The sequence below is a fragment of the Benincasa hispida genome, chromosome 9, assembly GCF_027475165.1.
Source record: "Benincasa hispida cultivar pf3 chromosome 9, pf3_genome.v1.1, whole genome shotgun sequence".
In the NCBI taxonomy this organism is placed as follows: domain Eukaryota; kingdom Viridiplantae; phylum Streptophyta; class Magnoliopsida; order Cucurbitales; family Cucurbitaceae; genus Benincasa; species Benincasa hispida.
Genome location: NC_143486.1, coordinates 17614822 through 17623404, shown reverse-complemented (window position 1 = coordinate 17623404; position 8583 = coordinate 17614822).

The window sequence follows — 8583 nt, the reverse complement described above, 5'->3', positions numbered from 1 at the left end:
ATATGGAAATTGATTTCAAGTGTTTTTCTTGAACTAACTTATTTCATAAATTCATTTTTTTTCAAAAGTTATTTTAGGTGGTTGTCAACACTTTCACACATAATATTGTGACTTTCTCGAAACATATGAGTTTGATAACAAACATATTAAGCATCTTGATTCAACGAGTATATAATTTGCCAGGCCTAAATATATATTGATATAATATAGTTATTCGTATATTATATTTTGTATATTTTTTATTTTATATGAATAATATAGTTGTTCGTATATTATATTTTATATATTTTTATTTGAGATATTTTTTTTTTGTCTTAATTAATATACAGTTATAAATAATAAAATAAAAAAAAAATAAGGATATTAAACAAAACTTTACAGTATCCCTTAATAAAAGTAACAAAAATACAACAAATATATATTATATTAAATAAAAAAAGAAATGCAATTAATTTTTATAACATATAATTAACAAAAAAAAAAATCAAAAAATTAAAATTTAAACTTATAAATCCTACTTCAGCATATAAGTTTTTATGTTAGGTTATATTTTCGTTTTTTATCGATAAATCAAGTTAAGTTTTGAAAACGAAAAAATAGTTTTTAAAACTTTGTTTTTTTTAAAAAAAAATTTGATTAGAATTTAAGATTTTTTTTTTCTAAAGTAATGTGAAAATCGATATTGAAATTAAGGGAAAAAAAACAAATACATGTGAAAATAAAAAATTAAAAAAAAAAAAAAAAAAATTAAAATCTATCCAAGATGGCTTTAAGAATTATGCGAGGTTGACGAAACATTTTTATTGACCTTCTTTTTTAAAATAGGTCATGGAAAAATATAGTGGAAAGTTAATATTCTAGTTCAAATATTTGATAGGAACTAAATTAAATAAACAATACATAGGATAGTTGTAATCTCTAAAATTTTATCAATTTCTGAATTTAAAATGATAACACTTTAAAAGTCTATAGTTAAAATTACAAATATTTACACAAGTTAAAAGTATAATGAGTATTTGTAATTTACATGAGTTAGAAATGTAATTAGTTGGATGAAATTGAAAACTTTCAACAAACATGGGTCAAAACTGCCAAGTATTAACAAATACAAAAATTATCATAAATAGCATCTGGAGATTTTAATCTTTCAAAACTAGCACTCTCTTTGAAAACTCGTTGAAATAGTTTTTTATCTCGGCCGAGTTCAACCATCAAAATTTATATAAAAAGTTACATTTTCTTATATTCAAAGTATCAATTCGTTTGAACTTTTTTTATGAGGATCCAGATTCACATAATTTTCCTAAATCTTACTCGTACGTCTCAAATCTTTCAAAAATTAAATAATCACATTGTCAAATATTAGGAAAAAAATTGAAAAGGTAATTGGTGAATCTATTTACATAATCGGCAAAAAAAACATAAATTGGGTGTAAAATTTGCAAGATTGCACAATATTTGTGGGAGATCTGTGAAAGATCACGAGAGAAAAATTGAAAAGAAGCAAGAACTCGAAGATTTGGAGAGATTGTATAATATTTGAAAACAAATACATGTGGATGTCGGTTAATGTAACATCCAGAAATTTTCAGGTAATTTTCATTAAATTATCTTGAAATATTTTGACGTTATTTTGATAAATTGATGTTAAAAATTTAATTTAGGAGGCAAGTAATTAATATAAAAAAGATATTTGTAAAAAACTGGAATTTTAATTCAATTTAAGGGGGAAATGGATTAATTTACTTGGGAAAAAGTGTGATTTTTTAAATTGATTAACATTTGGAATGATGTAATTTTATTTCGAATATTGGATCGTATGTTCCTTTAATTTTGGTTTGGAGCCAAAATTAAGTTAATTGGAAAAGTTAATTGATTTGAGATTAATTTGATGAGAGATTCATAATTTTTGGATTTATTTTGGACAAAGATTTGAAAACAAAGAAAAGAAAAAGAATTGGGATTTTGAAAATTAAAAGAAATTTGAAATTTAAGAAGAAGAAAAAATTGTGGTTTTAAATTTTATCATCTTTAATTTTGGAGTTTGGATCCAAATTAGAGAAGATAATTAATTTAAATTGAGTGGATAACAGAAGTTTGGATTCAATTTAAATTCGTCCAATTATGGAACTTCTAATAATTAGATTGTGAAATTTATAATTAAAAAAGAATATGGTGGATTCAATTTAAATTCGTCCAATTATGGAACTTCTAATAATTAGATTGTGAAATTTATAATTAAAAAAAGAATATGGATTCCCAAATTAATTAGATTATGGATTTTCCTAATTAATTAAAATATGGACCTGAGAAAATGTCTTATTCAAAAGGAAATCTAATCTATTTACTACTTGAAAGTATGGAATCCCAAATGATTTAGGATTAGTATTGTTTTTCCTCTATAAATACAACCATCCATCCCATTTCAAACCATTCACTTCACTTCAAAGGTAGGTCATTTGGAGTTCTATCTTAGACTAAACTCATATTGCTCATGTATTCGGGTATCAAATTGGAGTTTAACAGACATAGCCGTTATTAAAGATTGATTTTGGAGATTTTGGTAAGTGTTTCTAAATTTTTCTTGAAAAGATTATGGGCTCCCATTAAGCTTGGACTAAACTCATGTTACCCACATTGTCTTAGATTTAAATTGAAGGTTCAAAAGGATTTTTTAATCAAAAGCTAGTTGTCCAATAAATTTAAGATCGATTCTAAGGAAATTTTCATATTGAAGATTAATTTGGGATTTATGCAAGAAGTTTCCCAAGCGAAGAGAGTTGGATTGCTTCATTTATAAGACGAACCAGTCGTCCCTACCACTTTGATTGTTTACTTAAGACTACTTCGACTATTTCTTGAGACGGTTAAGATTGATTTGACTGGTTATTCTAGACTGTTTAGACTATAAATTATGACTGATTGAACTGCATAATTTAATGGCATTAACTGATTGGATTGGTCTGGACTATTTTGGACCATGATGAATGTATTATTGATTGAGGATATACTAAAAATTTTACCCTTAAGATAAATGACTGCAGAGGAGTTTATGAAAACCGATGCATGTTAAGTTATAGGGTTCTCGTTAGCTTTTCTTATCTGGGCAGGTGTATACATTGACTGATTCATGTTCCTTTGGGTTCATGTCTATGACTGATTCATGTTCCTTTGAGTTCATGTATGACTGATTTGTGGACCTTTAGGTTACGTACTATGACTAAAGTGTGTTCCTTCGAGATCATGTGTATGACTGATATGTAACTCCTTCCGATCATAATGATTGATATAATGGTGTACACCGAGGCCTAGATAAACTAGCTAACAAGTAACCTAAAGGGTCCAATAGTGAGTCACTTATTGAGTATTTCAATGACAGGAATGGATTGACGAGTGATAGATGAGATCCATGACAGAGCCATATGGGGACAACAGAATTCGCTTCTGCTCAGTTTATGTTTTTTTTTTAGTCATTTGTATGTTATGAAACAAAAGTTTGATGTGAAACAAAAAATTTTAAAGTTTTGATTTTTTTTTCTTTCTTTGTAGATGGTTTTAGGGGCCCAATTAAATGTTTTTTTATTTTATATTTATTTAATAAAATGAATTGAAATAGTTATCCCTGTTTTAATACATTTTTGTTTTAACAGTCAAAATGTTTTGAATGTAAATATGTATTTAGTCGTAACGACCCTTGTTAGAGTACTTGAAAGGTTGGATCGTTATAGTTGGTATCAAAGCCTAAATTTTAGGTTATGTTGACTGACTTAGGATGTAAGTCTTGGTTTTGTGTCCTTTATGGCTAACTATAGATCCTTCGTCCTCGCCATGTATGTTCTTTCATTAAATATTTTATGGAAAATGTGTTTAAAAGTCTTCATGTCTAAGCTTTATGTACTGAATGACTATCATTGCTAGTTTAATGACTTAAAAGAAGTCAGCATGAGATGGCTATTTTGTTTTTGTATTGTAAAAAGAAAGAAGGATCATAATAAGGTCATTTGGCGTAGTTTAATTCAGGGAAGGACTGTTAGAAACGAACATATATTTCGATTGAAAGATATTGAAACTTGATAGAACTATGAAGTGTTATAGACTTATGATAAGAAAGAAAGAAAATGTTCTATTTAGTTAAGCCATAGAATAAAGTAGGTGAACTAAAAACTCACTGAGGAATAATATTGAGATTTTCAATAAAAGAATAAAATTGGTGGTACTACAAGGTACACATTCTTAGGTATGAGATTAAAGTTGATTTGTAAGATAAGAAAGAGGTGAATAAGATACTTTAGTTTTATTAAAGATTACTAGATATTAGAGTCAGAAGGTTTCAAGAGAAATTTTGGAAGAATAAATAGGCCATGATCACTTTCATGGTGTCGAAGTTGGTGGACCGAGTAAAATAAGGTATTTGGTTCTTCATGTTATAAAAATTACAGTCAATAAATGCAAACTAACAGGTTTTGCACAATATGAAATCACAACATGCTTACAAAGATCAAGGGAAGAATTATCATACCTTTGAAAACTCATCTTCAAATACCCTCAATCTTGAACGCTCGTAAAATCACCAAGACAACAACTCACGAATACTCGAACTCAGCAATCTCCAAGATCACGATCAATCAGCAACCACCACACGAACACCGCGAACTCAATGTACGACCTCCAAAAATCTCAAACTATGTTGAGTTGAGTACGATACCACCACAATGGCTATCTTGGTATTTTCGGTGTGATAATCTAGAAGTGTGAGCTTTGTATAGACTTGGTTAGAGAAAGAGACTAGAGGAAGACAATCGTGTAAACGATTGAGCAAGTGGGAGATGACAAGGTCTATCATATAGATGATGCCCAATCGTTTAACAAATGCTATGCGATCGTTTAGTAAAAGCTCCACGATTGTTTAGCTATCGGCCAACTGAGTGAATTGTCATGTAGTGTCACTCCACGATCGTATAGTCTCTCTTCGGCTATCGTTTAGTAAATCTCATTCACCTGACAACCTTTCCGTGAGAACTCTTTCCCATAATGGAATATCTCAAATCATACTAAATTTAGGAAAACATTTTTTTTTTTATCTCACGATTATCATGAAACCACCAATATCCTCCCACTCAATTGGTTATTAGAGAAAAGGAGATAATTATCCAATAACTAATATTATTATAACTATATATGATGACCAACTTACCATACTATATTTATAACCTATAGTTTTAATATTTCATCTCATGAAACATATAAATCATAGCTTTTTTTCTATTTCATGGTACTTAATGTAAATATCATTTACATTAATCCTTCACTAGTTAACTTTCAGGTACTCCACTAAAGATCGACAGCTGAACTCTCCTTACCACGGATATATTATGTGTCCATATCAACCAATCAACAGTGTGATAACTCTTCATAGATCGCTCGTAAGTATAGTTGGGTTAATAACCGTTATGTCCCTATAATTACATCTAACTTCTTAAGTACCACTGATCCCTCTAATGAACATAAGTCATAGTCTTATTATGACTGAGTCCTCTCTTCCAAAGAGAAGATGTAGCCACTATGTTCAAGACCCAGAATCAACCTTTAAGGAAGAAATCTACCTACTTGCCCTTGTTTCGGGGAATGAGTTAATTTCATTGTATAACTGAGTTTCTAACTCCCAGACCAGGCAAGTCCCTAAAAAGGTTGGCATGTTAAGTTGACAATTTGGCCACTCTCACCCATACTAATCAAAGGACCACCCTCAAAGGCAGAAGTTCCCAAAACACTCAGGATTGAGGTTATGTCACCTATGGTCGTTTAGGTGAGATGTAAATCTCTAGTATCAACGACGTTATATATAGAGACAAATCAATTCGTGGTCCGGTCTTATATAAACTCTTTGTATAAGACACCCCCGCTCGCATGTCTACACATGAATTGTTAGGATTTACCATTTGTAGTAGTTCATAATATTTGCAAACCTCTACAAAGCGAGCCGTATCCGTAGTGTCACCAGGACCAGGTATCCCTCCTTACTCCTTATACTACATACATATTTAGGTTATCACTTAAGGCATGATCCACTTGTATATCTCATATATGTGCTTAAGTTTACATATGATAACTATGGAGCTTTGTTTATTAGATACGGGTAAATGCCAAATAAAATAACTCTTATTTTATTCACAACAATGTGTACAAATTACAAACTACGAGACTCCGGGAGAATGAGGATACCAATCCCAACAGTTTGGTGTCCGAGATAGTGAATATGTGTTTACGAGCCTTTGGAGTTGGTATGAACAATCTCGTTATTATTTGGAAATTTGGATCTTAGTATTTGTTGGTTGAATGAATATTCTGCCTAAGCTATTGGTCATGGAACTCAGTTTTAGCATGAGAATTTGATTAAGCTAGATTATCGTGTGTTGGAAGAGTGCTTAGCAATCTTCTTCAGATTATAGTGGAGTCGGAGGAAATAAAGTTTTATGAAATGATGTTTAGTAGCAATAGTTGCTAGAAACTATGAAAATGGAAAGGGTAAGGCTTCGTTAAAGATGGGGAAGACGTTGAAAGGTATTAGCAAGGTTTAGAGGTTTTGATCGTGGACATGAATATCTAAAACAGGAATTAATGAAGCCATCAAATTGATTCGAAGGTGAAAGTAATCTAGCTCTAAGTAAGAAAAAATTTATATGAGTATTAAGGTTGAGTAAATTTGATCTCCCAGAATGACCCCTAGCACTAGAGATGAACTTGACTTGAGAGCAACTCCTATCCTTAAGGCTCCTCATAGAAGGACTCTAGTAGAGTTGGAATAACCTAAGTCACTGATACAAGAACCATTTAGCAATGTTTCATACGTGCCTTAATGTTTTGCCTTGGAGCACATTGGTTTTGTTTATTAGGAAAAAAAAGATGATTCATGTGACTTTGTATCAACCGTTACGGATTGAATATGATGGTGTATCTAGGTTACAGGGGATTGTCAGAGCAATTAGTTACCGAACCAAATTCTGAATCTTGGACTTGAGATGCCATGAGAGATATGTTTTCTGTTGCATGGACAGTGAAGTGACCCACTGTATGGAGTGTGGACATTCTCGATATAGATGTATGCAATCATGACAGTTTTTATCTTAGAAACTGGCATCAGGCAATGGTTACAACTATTATGAGGTCATGGTGATGTATTTTTGAATGATAAATGCTCGATAGTATATGGGGACTTCAAGAGCCTCATTTAAGTGGGATTTTCATACTCGTGCATAGGAAGGTATAAATGGTGATATGTGTTTGTTTTAAGATTAAAGAGTAACATGAAATTGTCTCAAATAAGTTATACAATTCATGGTAGAGGGTGAATATTTTCTGAAATGTGGAGTTAAATGTTCTTTGGCATAATTATGAGTCTGAAGAAGCAATTTAAAAATGCGAGAATGAGATAAGGACAATGTATCATGATCCCTTTAAGGACTTGAACTTTCAAGGACGAAAGTTTCGTAAGGAGGGAAGAATGTAACATCGCGGATTTTTCAGGTAATTTTCATTAAATTATCTCGAAATATTTGGGTATTATTTTGATAAATGGGGCTAAAAATTTAATTTGAGAGGCAAGATAATTAATATAAAAAGATATTTGTAAAGAATTGAAATTTTAATTCAATTTAAGGGGAAATTGTATTAATTTACTTGGGAGAAAGTATGATTTTTTAAATTGATTAACATTTGGAATGATGTAATTTTATCTCAAATATTGGATTGTATGTTCCTTTAATTTTGGTTTGGAGTCAAAATTAAGTTAATTAGAGAAGTTAATTGATTTTAGATTAATTTGTTGAGAGATTCATAATTTTTGGAATTATTTTGGATAAAAATTTGAAAACAAAGAAAAGAAAAAGAATTAGGATTTTGAAAATTAAAAGGAATTTGAAATTTAAGAAGAAAAAAGTGTGGTTTTAAATTTTATCATCTTTAATTTTGGAGTTTGGATCCAAATTAGAGAAGATAATTAATTTAAATTGAGTTGATAAGAGAAGTTTGGATTTAATTTAAATTTATTAAGTTATGGAACTTCTAATAATTAGATTGTGAAATTTCTAATTCAAAATGAATATGGATTCTCAATTAATTAGATTATGGATTTTTCTTATTAATTAAAATATGGACATCCAAATTAGAGAAAATGTCTTATTTAAAGAGGAAATCTAATCTATCTACTACTTCAAGTTATGGAATTAATAAGTTTGGGATTAAGATTATTTTTTCTCTATAAATACAATCATCCACCTTATTCCAAACTATTCACTTCACTCCAAAGGGAGGTCAATTAGAGTTCTATCTTGGCCTAAACTTATATTCCTCATGTATTTGGGCATCAAATTGGCGTTTTAATAAACATAGCGTGTTGTCCAACGTTATCAAAGATTGATTTTGGAGATTTTAGTAAGTGTTTCTAAATTTTTCTTCAAAAGATTATGGGTTCCCATTAAGCTTAGACTAAACTCATGTTACCCATATTGTCTTGGATTTGAATTGAAGGTTCGGAGGGATTTTTGAATCAAAAGTAAGTTGTCCAATAATTTTAAGGTCGATTAT